Genomic DNA, 19,643 nt, shown 5'->3' with positions numbered 1-19,643 from the left:
ACCAAAGTGCTTCACAGTCGGTCAGAGCAGTAGCATAAGACAGAATAAAAAAGAAATAGATAAAAGAGGGCAGGAAACAATATGACAATTGTTTGAAACAAAAAAAAACTAGCCACAAAATAACATACTAGTTTGAATCAAAAGCCAGACTAAAATAATACGTTTTAAGACGCAATTTAAAAGACTGGATGGACTCGGAGGAACGAATATAAGGAGGGAGGTTATTCCAGAGTCTGGGAGCTACGACAGCAAAGGCCCGATCACCTCTGGACTTCAGACGAGACCTCGGTTGCGTCAGGAGCATTTGATTGGAAGATCTAAGTGCCTTATTAGGGATATACAAATGAAGGAGTTCGCATAGATAGCTGGGAGCCAAATTGTTTAAAATTTTAAAGGTAAGCAAGAAAAAATTGAAATTGATACGATATTCAACAGGGAGCCAATGTAGGTTGGCTAAAACTGGCGTGATGTGGGCATTATTTCTAGTACCAGTTAACTGGGTTTTGAACTAACTGGAGCTGGTAAATGGAGGAAGATGGGAGGCCGAGAAGAGGGAATTACAGCAGTCTAATTTGGAAGTGATAAGAGCGTGAATGAGCAAGGTCCTTCATAAGGAGGTATGTCTTTGCTTTAGATATCTGACACAGCTGGTAGAAACTGTTTTTTACCACAGAGGAGATCTGTTTTAATGAGCTGTCCAGGAAAACACCAAGGTTTCTAACAGTGAGCGAGAGATGGCTATCAGTTAGTTGTTCCAGCAGGGTGTGACTATCAAAAACTATAACTTCTGTCTTATCCTCGTTCAGTGTGAGAGAGTTACACAGAAAGGCTGCTGGATTTGAACGCTCGACCTTTATGCTGTGAGGTGATAACGCTAACCACCATACTGCCCCCTAACATCTGCATCATAAGAAATGATTGCAACATGCTGCTAATATTAGAGATAAAATGGGTGTTTTTAGATCATTTTCACATCACTGTGTTAGTTCAGGGTGTTATTATTCTGAAATTTGTTGATTAACACTAAACACAGTCTGCAGTTGTTCATAAAGCTAAGTTCTGGCCAACTTTACAGTTTGATCAGAACATAGCAAAAGTTGAAAAGTCAGTGAATCAATAAAGCGATGCAATCGGCCGACATTCATGGTTTTCAGAGGTTTTCCCGAGGGAGCCGTGAATGTGTGCACCAATCCGTCCTAAGATATTTCACAGAACTGGTAAAAATGTTAGCATCACTGGGGTCAAGGGATTTTGAAGTCTTCTGGATACAATGTGGGCAGACCACAAATATCTAGATTTTCTCAGAGCTGTTAAACTGGACTGGCTGAAAACATCAGTGGTTATTTTTCCTGTTTTGTTTTTTGTCAGCAGTAGTGAGGGGAAATCCATGTGCTTCTTGTTTCATGTGAACTTTAACAACTCCTTCCTCGCCCACTGAGCAGCGAAAAGGTCACTGCTGCTTCTCCCATCGACACTAGTTAAACATCCGACTCAGTCTGGGTCACCGCGGAACATCGCTGCTGTGAAATGTTTTCCAGTGGCTGCCTCGTTCTTAATAACTTCCCAAGTTTGGCTTAATAAGCACTGTGTTGAGATGAAGGATAGACTTGTATCTGATGACGTACACAGTGCAAGAACACTGGGGGGAAAATGTTTTCTTTTGTTCAGCTTTAAAGGTTATCATCAGTCTAGGTCGGCGTCTGCGTACTGAAAAAAACCCACTCCCTCACATTTGTCCATCTTAATGTTCTTCTGCTCATAGTGACAGCGTTTGAAAATTGCAAACATTCTTTACAGACAGTTACAAATGTATTAAATTATTCATCTGAAAGAGACAGCCTGAGCTCGCAGCCTACGTTAATGCGTTTTTCCACTGAATTGTCTTTTTATATATTTAAATATATAAAAATGTTAAGCACAGTTAATGTTTTTATCATACCATTCACACAAACAGCCTAAAAAATTGTGTCGACAGACTTGCTATTTATTCATGTTTCTGACAGGCCAGATGGTGGTGACCTCTTGAAGTGCACACAACACCACATTTAAATGTGTTTCAGCACTAATATGCAGCAAACTGTATAGAAAGTGGATTAGCGTCGACACAGCTGAGCTTGACGTCATGTTTTATTCAACGCTCTTGAAAAGAGAAGACCTTGGAATAAAAACATGTTGGCTGGAGAGACAGGGAAGGGAGGGGAGGAATCAACAGAAATGTTTCTCTTTTAAGGATTCAGCAGAAAATACTCACGTTTCTCTCTTGATGTCCAATATCACCCTCTTAGCACAAACAGTGTAGGTTAAATTCAAAAATTTTTTCCTTTTGTGTACAAAAGTCCACTGCTTCAGGCAGCTTTCAGCAGAGATATTATAAATCTAAGACCACTGAGCTGCGTTCACACAAGTGAAGGTGGGCAGCTCCCACGTAAACTACACAATTAAAAACCTCCCATCTAATCAGAAAGTCGCTGGCCACAAAGTCTGGCAGGTGATGAAAAGCTCTGGGGTACAATTTGCTTTCTGAATGGCAGTAAATGTCAAAAGCTGTAATCAGATTGTTTGATTTCACAGTTTTGATAAACAAATGACGAAATTCAGTCTTTCAGAAGGGTATGTGGCTTCATTACCTATTTTGAACCAGCCCCTATTTCTTTTTCTGCTTTACATTGTCATTCGAGACAGCGCTGAGGTTTAAAGTCTGTTTAAAGTTGAAGTTTAAACTACTACTTTCTACACTACTAAGCTCCTAGCTCACTCGGTCTTCCTTGTCTGTGTGGGTCAGGCCTGGGTTCTGGTGGGGATGTGATTAAACTTTTTCTTTGTCTTTTCCACTCTGTTGCACTTTATCTTACTAACCTTCTCCCTACTGCCACCCTCGTGTCTCTTCCCTTCTCCTCCCTTCCCATCACCACCTCAGGATCACTGCAGTGGAACCTGCTCTCATCTCAGCAGTAAGGATGATTGATTAGCCATCAGCAACCAGGCTCATCTACTCTTACCATTACTGCATTGCTGCACTCTTGCTGCTCATTTTTAGGGGCTAGCATTGGGGAGAGCAGGTCGCTAGAGCCCAAAACACAGGTGTGACAGACTCACATTTGATCCCAATGATATACAAATCCTCTAATTTTGGTGGTGAATCCACTCAAGTGTTGAAAGGTCTCCCTGCCCCAGTCATGTCTCATCTACTGTGACAGAGTTCAGTCATCTTGAGCATCCAGACGATTCCTGTTATGTGTGATAAAATGACACATTCTTTAAGATTGTACTGGAGTTAAAAGGACAGAGCCAGGGCCTAGCTTAAGAGCCTTTTAGAAATGCACTCCTTTCCATTAAGCTGAAAGCATCTGAAAGGGTCAAGTTTGTGTCTCTATGCACACTCTCTTTACTTTACCATAAAAGCTGTGATGAAAAGTTTGCATATTACATGTAATGTAAAGTCTGAATGCATGCACTCTGAATGCAATGTACACTTAGAGATTGCCTTTGGTGCATCTTTGTTAGTTGCTCGTTTAATATTATTAAAAGGCATGAATGTTTTCGTGGAATCCCCTTCAGCAATATGAGTAGTGACCGGCTCTCAGTCTCACTCCAACCAAACTACTGTCACAGCAAATAACAGCTGCAAGTTAAACAGACTTTTCATTTCAAAAGCTTTTCGGTGCAAACAGTGCAAAGATTCTTCTGAACACTTCTGCAAAGAAAACAGAAGAAACACAGATTCTGGAGGCACATGTAAACTTCTCCAGTATAACCAAAGATTGAAGACCAGCTGGGACACAATGACCACTGACAGTAAACCAACAGAAGAGAATAGACATGGAATATGACTTCAGACAGTGGTTACAATATGATGATATATGTAATTGACTATGTGCTACAATATATCTGTGAAGGTTCTCAGTCATCCAGGTCATCGTAGTCTATGGAAATTGGAAGGAAAAGCATCTGGACTTCTAAGACATTTCACTTCTCATCTGAGAAGCTTCTTCAGTTCTAAGAGTAATTGGTGGACAGTTCCAGATTTTAACCCTCTCAGGCTCAAATTAAACTTTTTGTTGCTAATGCACAACCAAGTCCTGCAGTGGTACTTCTGAGTAAAAAAAACTCATAAAATATGTATGTGGGGTAATCAGGTTGTTAGTTTGTTGCAAATCGGCAACGCCTGCCTCGAGAGTGTTAAGCCGTATGGGAGTGTCCCCAAGAGGGTCATGGACCCCCTATTGGTCCTCTACCTAATCACATGAGCCAAGGTCTCTACATTAAGTACTGCCACTTCATAAACGCATGGCACAACATAGAAGAGCCACCTCGATAGGACAAGACTTAGTGGTTCATCTACATCTAAAGGACAAAGGTCACTCTTCCGAGGATGCCAGTTTTCACATTTTGGACAGAGAAGACAGATGGGTGAAAGAAGCCATCTATGTTCACTGTGAACGACCATCTTTGAACAGAGGCGGTGGATTATGACACCAACTGTCTGCCATCTATAATCCAGTTTTGAGATCCCTTCTGAGACACCTTAACGCCCTCTCACATCCTGGGCCATTTGACCACAGTAAATCACATGATAGGGTGGGGTTCACCCAAAACAATGGCTGATTGTGACCCACACCTGTTTTCACACGTTGGCTCATGTGATTAGGTAGCGAATCAATAGGGGGTCCATGACCCTCTTGGGGACACTGCCATTGGGCTTAAATCTGGGACTCTCCACCAATTACTTTTAGAACTGAGAAGCTTCTCAGATGAGAGGTGAAACGTCTTCAAGAAACCTAAAGAAGTCCAGGTGCTTTTCTTTCCAAGCTCCTTAGACTGTGCGCTACAATGCTCAACATTTAAGGAAGAATATAATGCTGGTATGGAACACAACTCGTTAAAAAAGGCTATTTTCTAGCTGGCTGTAGTTGATAACTGAATTACTGGTGTGCCTGTGGAGGATCAAGGCATTATGCTGTGACAGTGTAACATAATAGCAGATAGTAGGAGGAAGCCTGACATTAATCTTGGAGGCTCTATTCTAAAGCTTTGCTGTTGGTTCACCGATTAAAGTAAATTATTATAATAGAAGAGGCAAAGAAAGATGGTACAGAATGAGACTGTCAACGTTCTAAATCCCAGGATGATGTTTAGAAAAAACAATGTTTTACTTTATGTTCACTGCCAATTTTGCCAATGCCAATTTTTAAAATGAATGTTTTCACCAGCATAGGAACATGACCATCTATGTGGTAAATAAATGTATACACTGTGAAAAATAAACTATTCTGGTGTTCTCTGGTAAATGCTAATCAATCAGTATAGTCCTGGGCTGTGAGCACAGGTCTCGGTAAAGCGCACGGGGGCCTGATGCAACCCTTGTGAAGTCCATTTCCGACGTTTTTTATTAGAAACATACACAACTAGCCAAACTGGAGGTCACTTTTGGTTACCGTGGCACTGTACGTTGTATTCCTCCTTGCACAAAGCAGCAAGTTCTGGTTCTATTGTTGGATTTATATCTTTTTGCGGCCCTGTCCACCTTTCCTCATGTAACAATCTGTCTTCTGGTACCTCTACCACACTGTGACTGTGCTGGTAGATACAGCAAACATTCTTTGCAATGTCATGTATGACTGTGCTGTCCTGGAAAAGCTGGACAACCTGTAAAACCTGAATGTGTTGCAGGTAAGATATCATGCCATCATTTGTAACAAGGATACCAACAAGGCAAAAATTCAGTCAGCAGAAATAAAAAATAAAGCAAAGGTTATAGGGTGATCTTTTGTTGAGGATAAACATGAGGTATACTGTATCTGTTACCAGCTATAACTGAATTGAAACAATTTTGCTGTGTGCAACAGGCTGAACGTCTTGTTAAATCTCTTTTAATAGCTCCTTAGAGCACTTTAATTTGTATGCCAAATTTTGAAATTGCACATTGTTTTCATTGAATTCGGTTTCAAGTGTTGTCATTATTAATGCTGAAAGAAGGGCAGCTGTGTTATGTTGTGGTTTATTTGTTAATAGAATTAAATGATGGAGATGAGAAGCTAAATGCCTCTTTGTAGTTTTACGATGTGAAAATGCACATGAAGTGATAAAGTGGTCCTACAGTAGCAGTAGATGTTTTAAAATTTTAAAATGTTTTTGAAGATAAATATTGTGACTCAAAATGTAGCAATTTGTGTTATAGTAATATTATGATGTTATTTTTAAAAGTTAAAGCTAATATTTTAATAATTGTAACTTTTCCAAGGTTTGCATCCAATAAATACACATGACCTGATGAGAAATCATATCTTAGTAATTAATTTGTACGTGACATGATCTATAATTAACAGTATATTGCTAAAATAATTTCTGGACATTTGTGAAAATGTAAATCCATTAGATTTATATGTGGGAATACCTTTTTAACAGTAAAGATCTATCAAATATACAAACTTTTCATGCAAAAATCCTGTATTACAGTTCATATAATTAAAAATTAAGATAGATTTACTAGTTTTACAATGGTACTTTTTTATTTATAGTATCATGTTATTATATTAAATGTGAGCTAAATGTTCAAAATATTTAACATAATATTACCTAATAAAATTCAAATAATGACAGCACTTTTCTGTAATTTTAAGCCTGATTATTTGTATTACAGGTGTGCTTGACTGTACTATTAGGGAAATTTTGAGTTTAATTGTTTTTACACGTGTAAATACCTGTCATTTAACCTAAAATATCCACAGAAATACCAGCTATCTCAGGTAAATTAAAGATACAAAACAATTTCAATTACAGACTTTTTACAGTCTTTTTACAAGGGTTCACTTACACTGGTAAGTTTTTAATATTTTACAATATTTTTCTGCTTCTCCAGCTACAGGAATATTTTATATTTTTTATGATTTTCTCAGTTTACGGTATACAAATTAGATAAAATGTGTGTATAAATCAGATTAAATTGCACTCCCAATTAATGTGATGGGGGGGGGGGGGGGGGGGGGGGGGGTTATAAGCATGTAAGAGAAAGTAACTGTGGTGTGATACATTTTATTCATGAAAAAGTCAAAAGCCATGAGCTGCCTGTAAAAAGGCTTCCAGGCTGCTTATTCCTCTCCTGCTCCATGCAGGCAAGTTGTTGATTTTTTTGCTATTTTGATTTTCAGCACATTGGTTAAACCAGACAGGGGTGAAAAGTAGAAAGAGAAAGTTTCAAGTTCACTTTCCACCAGGCAGTGAGATTTCCAATTATAAATATTCTTTATGTACTAAATTACACCCAAGTCATCTTAGAGTAATTTACATTCTCGACACCGTAATATAGGAAGAAACCAAACACATCTCTTTGAGCAAGCACTTGACAATAGTTGTGACCATATAGACATTTGATTTGATTGGTTGTGTTACAAATCATGCCGAATATTGAGGCCAAACAGTAATTTAAAACGTGTGTCACGTAAGAAAACTACAGTGTCATCAGCATCTAGAAATGTACCTGCATATGCTGGAGTATTAAAATATCATTAACTGGTACAGGAGCTTATATACACAGTCCAGAACATCTTCCACTTTCTAACTGTCCACACTGTGATTCATGCAGTTAGCCTTAAGGTCTTTTCATCTGCATTTGGCCTGGCAAAGACTACTGTGCACAAGAGAGCACAGAACACAGAAGTTACACGAACAGCCTGAGGTGAAATGAAGAATTACTTTTACTTTTACTACACTGAGCAAACAGACTTACTTAGTGTTCTTTCACCTTCCTTCGCCTTTTTGTTTATTTCACATTGTTCTGTTTTCTTACTCCCTCAATCTTGGAGTGAAACACACAGGCTAGAACACCACAGTTGTGCCAAAGAAGTGGTCAGTTGATATTGAGCTGCCATGCATTCCTGCTTTTAGAAACTAATCAGGCTAAATTAAAATTGGGATAATTAGTACATAATTCTTCCCTCGTCTTAAATGGAGTGCTTCTAATTTGAGTCCAAATATGCACCACTGAATATTTGGTTTGCTATAATTTATGTTGGAGGAGGCTTCAAGTAAAGAAAGTCCAACAGTATATTACTGTGTAGCTAAGATCCAATAATGAGTGTCTGGCTGTATTTTTGGCATCACCCCCTCATCCTTTTAAGTAGTCAGCCCTCATCTTCCATGATTCTCTGCATGCTTTTCTTTTACTGTCTCCCTTCAATCTGACTTTCACTTTCTATTATGTTCAGTCTCATTCTAATTTTACTTTAAATCAATATTCTTTATTATTATGAAGCCTGCATGATCAGCACTGGAATGCAAAACATGTTACTGAGATAAAGAACATTACTTCACTCTTTTTCTTTCTTTAGGCATCACTCTTTATCATCATTATATCTTTCAGGGAAATGAATTATTCAGCTGCACCCCTGGTAATAGGATCTTTATTATAGTCATTACCAACAACTATAGGGATGGAGTTATTCTTTTGTCTTAGGTGTATGCAGCAAGATGACCGATGATAAAATCAGTTCAGACCATCCAGCTAAATCACCTCATTAGGAGGACAGATAAACTCAAATGAGTGAAACTGCATAAATTTAAAACATGTTCTCAAGGTTCTAAAAGAGTTTATCACAGCTGTATAATTTGCCTCCAAAAGCAATCAAGTATGCACTGATGCAAGAATGTACCCCCCCCCCCCCCCCCCCCCCCCCCCAAAAAAAAAAAAAACTTGTTATAGTGGTGATTAAAGAATGATTTGCATGACTTCAAGACATCTAAAAGCTTATCATGTTATTAGTGATTCGTAGGCTTCACGTTAAGCTACTGAAATATTTGGCTTTAATGCCCTTTATCATCCTCACACTTCTCTTCCTTGCTGTAACTAATAAGCCGTGGACTTTCATCTGCCCTGCGTCTCGAATATCGTCTTACTGTTTCACTGAAACACTACACAAGGTTTCCTTCTTTTTGTTTGCACATCTCTCGGTAGAGAGCGGTTTTCTTTAACAGTGTTTTGTGTCCAACCGTCCATCACCTTGTCATTTATTAGACGTTAATAAAACATCAAGAGGGAGACCGCAGCCAGAATGGTAATGGGTTATCTTGACAGCAATATTCAGCATATGTGGTTTGTGTTGATGAGGCATCAAGTGTGGCCAGGGGAGCGAAAGAACCACTTAACGTTTCTCTCGGGGTCAGGATTACGTGACACTGAGCTACCACTACATTAAGCATTCTTATCACAGTCTCCGAGATATGACACAGACAAATATGGGCTTTAGGTCAGGGTGCGGTACATCATTATCGTCATTGTTTGTAAGGGAGGGGGGGGTCTTTTGTTTCTTTTGGCCTTGGTCATTGTGTGAATTCAGTTTCATCATTCACTTTCTTATTGCTCAGTAATGACTGACTTATTCCCTCTAATATTGAATGGCTTGAGTCTGTAAATGATGATTGTGATGGCTGCAGTTACAGCCACATGTATTGGGTAATATCTATCAAACATCAGCGCTACAATAGACTTATACATAACAATATTTATATTTTCTTTCTTTAAGTATAGGATTTAATTTACAGGGTAATAGAGAATTGGCTTTAGTTTAGAATTAATTTACTTATACAATTACATGAACCTGTATTCTTAAATAAGTGTGTACATTTTAGGCCACGCTGTTATGTGTGTTAATCTTTCTTTGTTTTCTGAGTTACCTCAGCAGCAGCTTCTCCCAGTCCCTCAGTAGATGAGCTAACAGGTGGAAAGGGGGCGGAGCAAGCCTATATGGAGCCCTGTGGGTCATACCACAACTCTGGATCATGGGGGGGAAATGGAATTTTTTATGTTGGTTTCAGTTAGGTTTGCGTGTGTTCTACCCCTTTTTGTGTCTTTGCGGGCTGATCACCCACTATTTAAGTTTTCCCTTTGTCTCATTTAAGTAGGTCAGTTTGTTTGAGTTAGTAGTATTGTTTGTTACCAGCTTTTGAGTAGAGTTCTGTTACTTTGACCTCTTTCATGGGTACAAGATTTAGATTCTTTTGTATAATTTAACCAATTTTATTGTGGGAGGTTACATTTTATTGGACTTAACCTGTACCTTCTTACTTACTTACCCCACGGTCCATCAGAGTGATTCAAATGTTTTAATGGCAAGGGTCATTCTTTGGTTAATTCAGCACCATTCCACTCATAACTCCAAATAGGAAAGAGAATGATCATACTCCTCTCAAATCTATAATATGGACCCATTTTTCCATCCATCCATCCATCTTCATCCGCTTTATCCAAGGAAGGGTCGCGGGGACAGCAGCCTAAGCAAAGAGGCCCAGACCTCCCTCTCCCCAGCCACCTCCTCCAGCTTATCCGGGGGAACACCAAGGCGTTCCCAGGCCAGCCGAGAGATATATACTCTCCAGCGTGTCCTGGGAGCAGCAGCGGATGGCCGAACTTCTCACCCTATCTCTAAGGGAGAGGCCAGCCACCCTTCGGAGGAAGCTCATTTCTGCCGCTTGTATCCGCAATCTCGTTCTTTCGGTCACTACCCACAGTTCGTGGCCATAGGTGAGGGTAGGGATGTAGATCGACCGGTAAATTGAGTGCTTCGCTTTTACACTTAGCTCCCTCTTCACCACGACGGACCGGTGCAGCGTCTGCATTACTGCAGCTGCAGCCCCAATCCGTCTGTTGATCTCCGGCTCCCTTCTCCCATCACTCGCGAACAAGACCCCGAGATACTTGAACTCCTCCACTTGGGGCAGGAACTCATCCCCGACCCGGAGTGGGCACTCCACCCTTTTCCGGCTGAGAACCATGGCCTCAGATTTGGAGGTGCTGATCCTCATTCCCGCTGCTTCACACTCGGCTGCGAACCGTTCCAGAGCGAGCTGGAGGCCCTCACCCGATGAAGCCAACAGAACCACATCAGCCGCAAAAATCAGAGATGAGATTCTGAGGCCACCAAAGCGAAAGCCCTCCGCCACTTGGCTGCGCCTAGAAATCCTGTCCATAAAAATTATGAACAGAACCGGAGACAAAGGGCAGCCCTGGCGGAGCCCATCACCCACCGGGAACGAGTCCGACTTATTGCCGGCAATGCGAACCAAGCTCTTACAACGGTTGTATAGGGATCGAATGGCCCGTAGCAATGGGCCAGACACCCCATACTCCCGCAACACCTCCCACAGGACACCCCGAGGGACTTTGTTTACTTTGCCTTGTTGCCCATATTAGATTCTTGATGAATGTGTGTTGTTGTTATTCAGCCTGGTTCAATGTGCCCCTTTTTAACTTTGAGCACCCGCCCCTTTAAACCTCTCTGCACGGCCCTATCCCGGGCAGGGTAAACTGTTCCCTCGATGTTCTTTTCATAAGGGTCTTCTGAAACGCTCTTTGTCTGGTCCCTCACCCAGGACCAATTTGCCATGGGAGACCCTACCAGGGGGCAAAAGCCCCCAGACAACATAGCCCCTGGGATCCCTGGGACACACAACCCCTCCACCACGATAAGGTAGCGATTCAAGGAGGATTCAAAATGGACCCATTTTTTAAAATTATTATTATTATTATTATTATTATTATTATTATTATTATTATTAGTCCACCACTAACCATGAGAACAATGTTTGGCTGTTGTAAATCCAGCACTTTTATCTGGAGTCTCTCACATGGGTTCATGTATTTTCATATAGATGATTCAGGTTTACTTAAAGCCTCTCTGTAAAGTGTACTGCACACTTAAGCAAGTCTAAAAAAAATCATCTTAGCCTATTTAATATTTGAGCTTTTGATCATATCGGTTGACCTTCAAGAATGGCTACAGCAGTCTGCAGAGGTATCATGGGAATTCCGATTCTGCTGGCTTTAAAAGTCTGGAAATTGCTTTGACAAAATGAAACACCGTGCAATAGGAAATTATTTACTGTAGGCCCAAATAATCCTATGAGGTGAAGAATGAAGACTTGGAGTTCAACATGCAAATGACTTTTGCAAATGTATGGTTTTTTTTCTTTCTTTTCAGACCACGGAACACATGCATACAGCAACGATGTAAAGCCATTGGTAATATCCTGGAAAAGCACCATCACCTCCTAATTTGCAGTCAGATGTAGTTCAGACACTTTTAACACTCTACAGAGATGTTGCACAAATACATAGGCTTCATTTGCATTCATCTGATGGAAATTACCTTGGTGTATGGGTCATTTTGGACAATTCTGAGGTTGTAAAACATCTATGCACGCACTCTCTCTGTGGGCTTTCATGAAATAACGATGCTCAACGCTGAAGCTCATTATACAAATATATTGTCAGCCAAAAGCTATTTTCATGCCCGTTTCACTCTGGAAAGGGTGAAACTGATTCATATGCAATCATATAGCAATTCCCTGAGGTTGTTAGCACCCTCGCTTTCCACAGGTCTAGGAGGTCAAATTATGTTTTATGACCTTTTTGGTTTATGTCATTATTCACTTTATACCCCTCCAGTCATTTTTTTTATTCTGCTCTATTTATGATAAATAAAACATGTCCATCATGTATCATTTGCTCTATGTGAAGAAATTATGCAGTCAGATCATAAAAGGATGACTCATTTTGCTGTTACAAGGCAGTAATTTAGAATCAATTTCATACAAGGAGAGGTAATAGAAACAGGGCTGCAAATTACACCAACGACAATGCTATCACTATACAACTCATTCGGTCTTTCATTAATATTCATATGGCAGATGTTCAATTGCCTGGATGACAGAAGTAAATCAGGGATATCTTGTGGGGATCTCTCTTCCTAAAGTATGACATCGTAACTCATCCTGACACCCAGCACTGAAAGCATCAGATGAGACAATTTAAAATATGGAAAAAGAGGTACAAGTCAAAGGCTTTGTCTGTTCATGTGGATCAAAAATGCTCCGTGAGCATCGACAACAAAGTGTGCTAAGACGTGACGTAGTAAAACGTTAACTTGAGCACACCATATGGACTGCTGTGGTTTAAGAGAAATCAATGAGAATTTTATGACCCTGTTGCCTCCGCTCGATTGTTCTCATTCCCCGTGCTCCATGTGGTTGCAGAGGGAATTGTGCTGACGGTAAGACAAAAAGGATGGCAGAAGGAACGAGAAAAATGAGAGCATATGGGCACTAGAGGAGAAGCTTACCCTTGTGATTGATTCTGTGATTTCTGAAAGCACACATGATGGGCATGGATTTTGTTGTGTGCCATTTATAAATTAGGAAGGATAAAGTGGAGAAGAGTCACATCATAAGCGTTTTGGTTTTGTGGCTCAAACATTACCCCTGTTATTTGTTTTTTAGTTTTACCATATTTTTCTATACAGTATTAAACACGGTTAAATGTTTCAAAAGCAAATATTGCTGTAAATAAATCACATTACGGTGCAATATTTCATTGTGTGTATCCTTGACACTTCAGAATCAGAATCAGAATCAGAATCAGAATCAGAAAGGGTTTTATTGCCAAATGTTGAGCAGGTTTACAACATTAGGAAATTGCTGCGGTGCTTCAGTGCAAACATACTGTCATAAAAATATAAAAATAAGAATAAGAATTAAAAGTGCTAAGTGGATAGATATATACATGATATATACATGAGTGCAGGTGGTGATCAGTGCCAAACATGGAATGATGCAGTGAACACAGCGTAGGGTCATGTGTTAGTGGTGGGAACAGTCGTACGTTTATTGTTCATGTGTCCGACAGCAGAGGGGAAGAAACTGTTCTTATGGCGAGAGGTTCTGGTGCGAATGGACCGGAGCCTCCTGCCTGAGGGCAGCAGGTCAAACAGACTGTGTCCAGGGTGAGAAGGGTCAGCTGAGATCCGAGCTGCACGCCGCAGTGTCCTGGAGGTGTACAGGTCCTGCAGAGATGGGAGTCTGCAGCCAATCACCTTCTCAGCAGAGCGCACAACACGCTGCAGTCTCTGTTTGTCCCTGATAGTGGCTCCAGCGTACCACACGGTGATGGAGGAGGTGAGGATGGACTCGATGATTGCAGTGTAGAATTGCATCATCGTCCATGTTGGCAGGTTGAATTTCTTCAGCTGCCTCAGGAAGTACATCCTCTGCTGGGCTTTCTTAATGACGGAAGTGATGGTGGGCTCCCACTTCAGGTCCTGGGTGATGGTGGTACCCAGGAAGCGGAACGAGTCCACAGAGGTGATGGGGGTGTCAGTCAGGATGATGGGGGGGAGTGGGGCTGTGTGCTTCCTGAAGTCCACAATAATCTCCACTGTCTTCTGGGCATTCAGCACCAGGTTGTTGTGGCTGCACCAGGACACCAGACGTTCAACCTCCCTCCTGTAGGCAGACTCATCCCCGTCCGAGATGAGTCCGATAACGGTGGTGTCATCTGCAAACTTGATTAGCTTGACAGACTGGTGGGTGGAGGTGCAGCAGTTGGTGTACAGGGAGAAGAGCAGAGGAGAAAGAACACAGCCCTGAGGGGAGCCGGTGCTGATGGTCCGGGAGTCCGAGACATTCTTTCCCAGCCTCACATGCTGCTTCCTGTCCGTCAGGAAGTCAGTGATCCACCGGCAGATGGGATCAGGCACATTCATCTGGGAAAGCTTGTCTCGGAGATGGTCTGGAAGGATGGTGTTGAAGGCAGAGCTGAAGTCCACAAACAGGATCCTGGCGTAGGTTCCTGGGGAGTCCAGATGCTGCAGGATGAAGTGTAGGGCCATGTTGATGGCGTCATCTACAGACCTGTTGGCTCTGTATGCAAACTGCAGGGGGTCCAGGAGGGGGGCCGTGAGGGTCTTGAGATGGGAGAGAACTAGGCGCTCAAATGACTTCATGACCACAGATGTCAGAGCCACGGGTCTGTAGTCATTTAGTCCAGTGATCCTAGGTTTCTTGGGGACAGGGATTATGGTAGAGGACTTGAAGCAGGCAGGCACATGACATGCCTGCAGTGAGGAGTTGAAAATGCCAGAAAACACTGGGGCCAGCTCGTTTGCACAGTGTCTGAGGGTGGCAGGAGACACACCGTCTGGGCCGGGAGCTTTTCGAGCATTCAGACTCTTAAACTGCTTCCTCACATCTGCTTCATGAATATGAAGAGTTGTGGTGGGAGGAGGTGGGAGGAGGTGGTGTTCACAATGATATTTTGGTGGAGGTGAGTAATATTATGTAGGCTGTTTTTTTCCCTTTGTAGTGGAAAGAATGTCACAGTGATAAGAAGGTCACAGCCTTGTTTGTAAGGTTAAGAGTTTTTCTGTGAATTTTGAAACGATCACAAACTACAAAAGATGACTGAAATTTCTGAAATATGTGAACACTTGAACCTGTGTTGAACATCAAAAAACGATTGTAATGTACTGTAGCTGGACCGAAGCATAAACATTTGAGAATTATGTAGATAAAATGGGTGTACGTGTGATGTACTATTCAGTACGCATTACATTATGACCACCTGGCTAATACTGTGTCGGGCCCTGTAATGAAGGTCATCTTCATTGCTTGACCGGATTAACATACATGAGTAATTTTAACATTTGTGTAAAAGTAGACACTTAAATAAAAACGTTGTACTTGTTTTTATTGGTTTTTCCTGTTAGCAGTCTTCCAGCTGCTACTGGTTAATGTCAACCTAGGAACAGAGATTTGGCAAGTTCAGTTAATCTGATGGACAGTATCACTTTAACATTTACCTGATGATATTTATGATATTTTAATAGGTAGGAGATCTTGTCATCAAAATATCCTAAGTGAATATTTTGATGACAGGATTTTGTCTTACCTGTGTTTTCACCCAATGGTGTGCCCCAGCCTTGCTGAATGCCTTTTAACGTTTCATGATTGAAGTTTTATTGTAGATTATAGGTGGTAGAAAAAGTGGGAAAATATTTGATTTAATAATTGTCATTATTTCTACATATTTGATTTGATGTTAATAAAGGCTAGTAAATGTGATGTGTGTGTAGTTTACCATCTTAGTTTAGCATGCAACCCCAGAAAAACAACATGGCTTGAGGGTCAAATTAGCAGCTGTCTATAAAAGGCTTCCAGTTGACAACAGAGGTTGTTGGAATTATGTCTCAACGCTGGGCTGTATGTTTGTGTTATGTTTTGGAATTTGTTAATGTAGGTGAACAAACACATGGTTGATCTGCACTAGACCCCTTAAGGTGTGATGTGGTATCTGGAAACAAGACGTTAGTGACAGATTCTTTAAGTCATGCTGTAAGCAAATACTTGTCAGGATGGAAGGCATCACATTGCCTTGGCTGGGGTGTCTTCTTCCCATAGTGTATCCTAGTGTAAGGAGTTACCCAGGTAAGTGATGCACACACACCAGGCCATCCGTGTGATGTACAAGAAAACATGATTCATCAGACCAGGCCACCTTCTATCATTGCTCTGTGGTCCAGTTCTGATGTGCTTGCCCATTGTTGGTGGTCGACGATGTACAGGGGTCAGCATGGGCATCTTAACTGCTCTGCAGCTATGCATCCCCACGCGGTTGGGTATATTCTGACACCTTTCTGTCAGAACCAGCATTAACTTTATTTGAAATTTGAGTGATAGTAGCTCATCTGTTGGATCGGACCACATGGGCTAGCCTTCACACATGCGTCACTGAGCCTTGGCTGTCCATGACCCCGTCGCTGGTTCCCCGCTGTTCCTTCCTTGGACCACTTTTGATGGATACTGACGTATGCAGACTGGAAAAACCTCACAAGAGCTGCAGTTTTGGAGATTTTCTAACCCGGTCACCTAGCCATTGCAGTTTGGCTCTTGTCAGGGTCACTCAAACCCTTATGCTTGCCCATTGGCTTTGAATGCATCGACTCTGAGGAAAAAAATGTTCACTTGCTCCCTAATCTATCCCACCCACTAACAGATGCCGTGATGAAAAGATAATCAGCGCTATTCAGTTCGACTCTCAGTGGTCATAACATTATGCCTGATCGGTGGATGTCTTGTTTGTTTAGTCTCCATAGTGCTTTTTTCCCAGATTGTGTGTGCTCTTTAACTGCAGTAGATCAGATGTTAACATTCATTAACATCAATCACAAATAAAATAAATAAATAGAATGGAAAGCCATCTTCTCAGCAATTTGAAAGTGTAATGTCCATTAAGCTGCAGAGAACATTTGGTCTCTATGACTAACATTAAGTTACGCCAAGCTGGTGGTCATTCCAAGTCAAGACCATAAATGTTCTCCAACTTTTTACCTCATACAAATCATTGTATTCTGCAGTAATGAGATGGGAGTCACTGAGCTTGTGTGGAATAAATGTAAAGTGCTTACTATGCATCAATAAGAGAGAAAAAAACTTCTCAGCACATTTTGAACACTTTCCATTGGACGAAAATTAGAAGGCCAGATGGGCAGCGGAAATAATGGAGATATTTCACAAGGCTTATGACCAGCACTCAAGCACACTCAGAGCACTCAGGCTCTAATTGAGTTTTTACATGACAAGAAGTGTGATTGTTCCTGCTCTCCATTTTCGTTTAAGGATCTTCATTACATACCACTGCCCCAGCAGACCCTTTGCCTTAACAAAGAAATGTAAAGGTTGCAAGAAGAAAAATAAGTGAAAGAAATAAACAGCTGATTTATGACCTTTCAAATTCTCAAATTATTCCTGTCTTGTTAGAAATGCCTGATCAAACAGTGCCTTTCCAGTTTGACCAGGACAGACCTGAAGTGAACAAGTAGGTTTTATTTTAGCAGAATAAAAAAACATCAACGATGTTTTAGCTATAAAAAAGTGGAGAGAAATAAAAAAGACTTGTGGTGAAAAGAACTCTTCTCAACAAAAACAACAGCATCAGTCATTTCAGAAAAAGCTCAAACATTATTTGTCACTGTTAGAGTTACACGCTTTGTACAGATTAAACAAAGCACACACATTGACTACAAGCTTTAGATGTTCTGGCAGGTAGATTTGTTACTTTTTTATGTTAGATAGAGTCAGACTAGCACTCTGTATGGCTTCTAGGCTTTCATGCTAAGCAGTTAACAGCGCTCTTGTAGCTGTCATGACAGATTTCCCCCCCCCAAAAAAAACTCATTGTTTAATGGCATATTTTTGGATATAACATTTGGATTGTTGTCTTTTTATTTATGTTATAAAAATATCTGAATACATGGCAATTTTAAATAAACCTAAAATGTGCCTGCAAAAACTGTACATATATCACAAAAATCATCCATTTAATATTACACAGTAGAAAACCTGAAGAAATTGTTTGACTACTACAACATATGGTGAAACGCAGCACAAATAAGGATGCACATGTTTCCCTGAAAAGAAATGTGCCAATGACGTCTTAGCTGTCCTGTACATGTTTTCAGACCATAAGCTGAACAGGATAACCATGAGCCAGCATTGGTTAAAAAAAAATAAAGACATTCTGCCTGGTTTGGGAAAGAGAATGAGGAATAACAATGGAATGAAGCCATATTGCAGAATATATTAGATAAGTCCAGAAGCAATTCATTAACTGTAAGATGCTTAATTAATCAATGCCAAGCAGCAGCATGAATTATTTTAAATTAGGATGCTGCCATGCTGCTGCTGTCCTTTAAAAAAAATCCAGAATGATGGTATGTGACTTTGCATCTGATATGAATTAAATAAATATGATAGAAAGTAATACATTTAAGCTTCTTAGTAACTTCCAGGTTAAGCCTCACTATGGATGCGAATACTGGTCAAACTTTATTCAGATGAATGCATTTAACTTTAATCTAAGTGTACTTACTTAGGTTGTGCTATATGTACTGTGTGTCTGCATATTAAAGAGTGTTTTGCACGCATTTTTTTCATTTAATCATTTGGAGCTGATTTTTCTGAGTGTGGTACACTGCTCTATGACAGGTGCAAAGACTCATGGGAGTTTTAATGTTTAACTCTGTGTCCTGAATTTAGCAGTGCTGTGATCATTATTTCAGTAATGCTGGGCTTAGACTTTGATTCTCATGAACATGTGATGTGTTTTCCAGTGTTTGAGCTGCCAAGAACTGTAAAAGCTTAGCTATTAATAGGCCACCGTGACTGAGACTCCTTGATCAACGTTCTTGTTTTGAGCTTGTTGTTCAAATGTTGACAAAACCAGCATTGCTATACTGCAATTTTGTAATGCATAAGGTACATTCATTTTGCAAACTTTTGCAGATTTTGATCCTTTACCACATTCAATGCAAAAATGTAAATAATGTATAAAACTCACTAAATGATTATACATTGCATTTAATTTATAATTAAATTGTTCTCTTTTGCAATCATGTCAAAAGGAAAGTTTTCACTACAGTAAGTACACCCTTGGTAGTTTAGTAGTAGCCAGGTGCTGCTGATCAAATAAACTTTATTAAATATGAGAAGAAAAATATGTGCAAGTTCGGTCAGTTTGCTGTTCTGGAGCTTTCATGTGTGTGTTAATACAATGTCCCAAAAACCCAAGGAGTGATCATCCTAGCAAATTCACCCATTCAGTGCATTTCTCAGGAATGTTAACATTTCAAATGTACATGACAGTGCACTTGGAGAAAGATTGAAACACGGTGGTGTTTGTGTTAAATAAACATTCAAGATATGATTTAAGTACCAGAAATCAGCTTTAACTCACTGTTTTATATAAAAAATGTTGTAATAACTTTATTAATTTATGAATGACAGACAGTTTTATACATAGTTCCCGATTTTTAGAGCTC

The sequence above is a fragment of the Maylandia zebra genome, linkage group LG13, assembly GCF_041146795.1.
Source record: "Maylandia zebra isolate NMK-2024a linkage group LG13, Mzebra_GT3a, whole genome shotgun sequence".
Taxonomy (NCBI): domain Eukaryota; kingdom Metazoa; phylum Chordata; class Actinopteri; order Cichliformes; family Cichlidae; genus Maylandia; species Maylandia zebra.
This window is presented reverse-complemented; position numbering follows the sequence as displayed.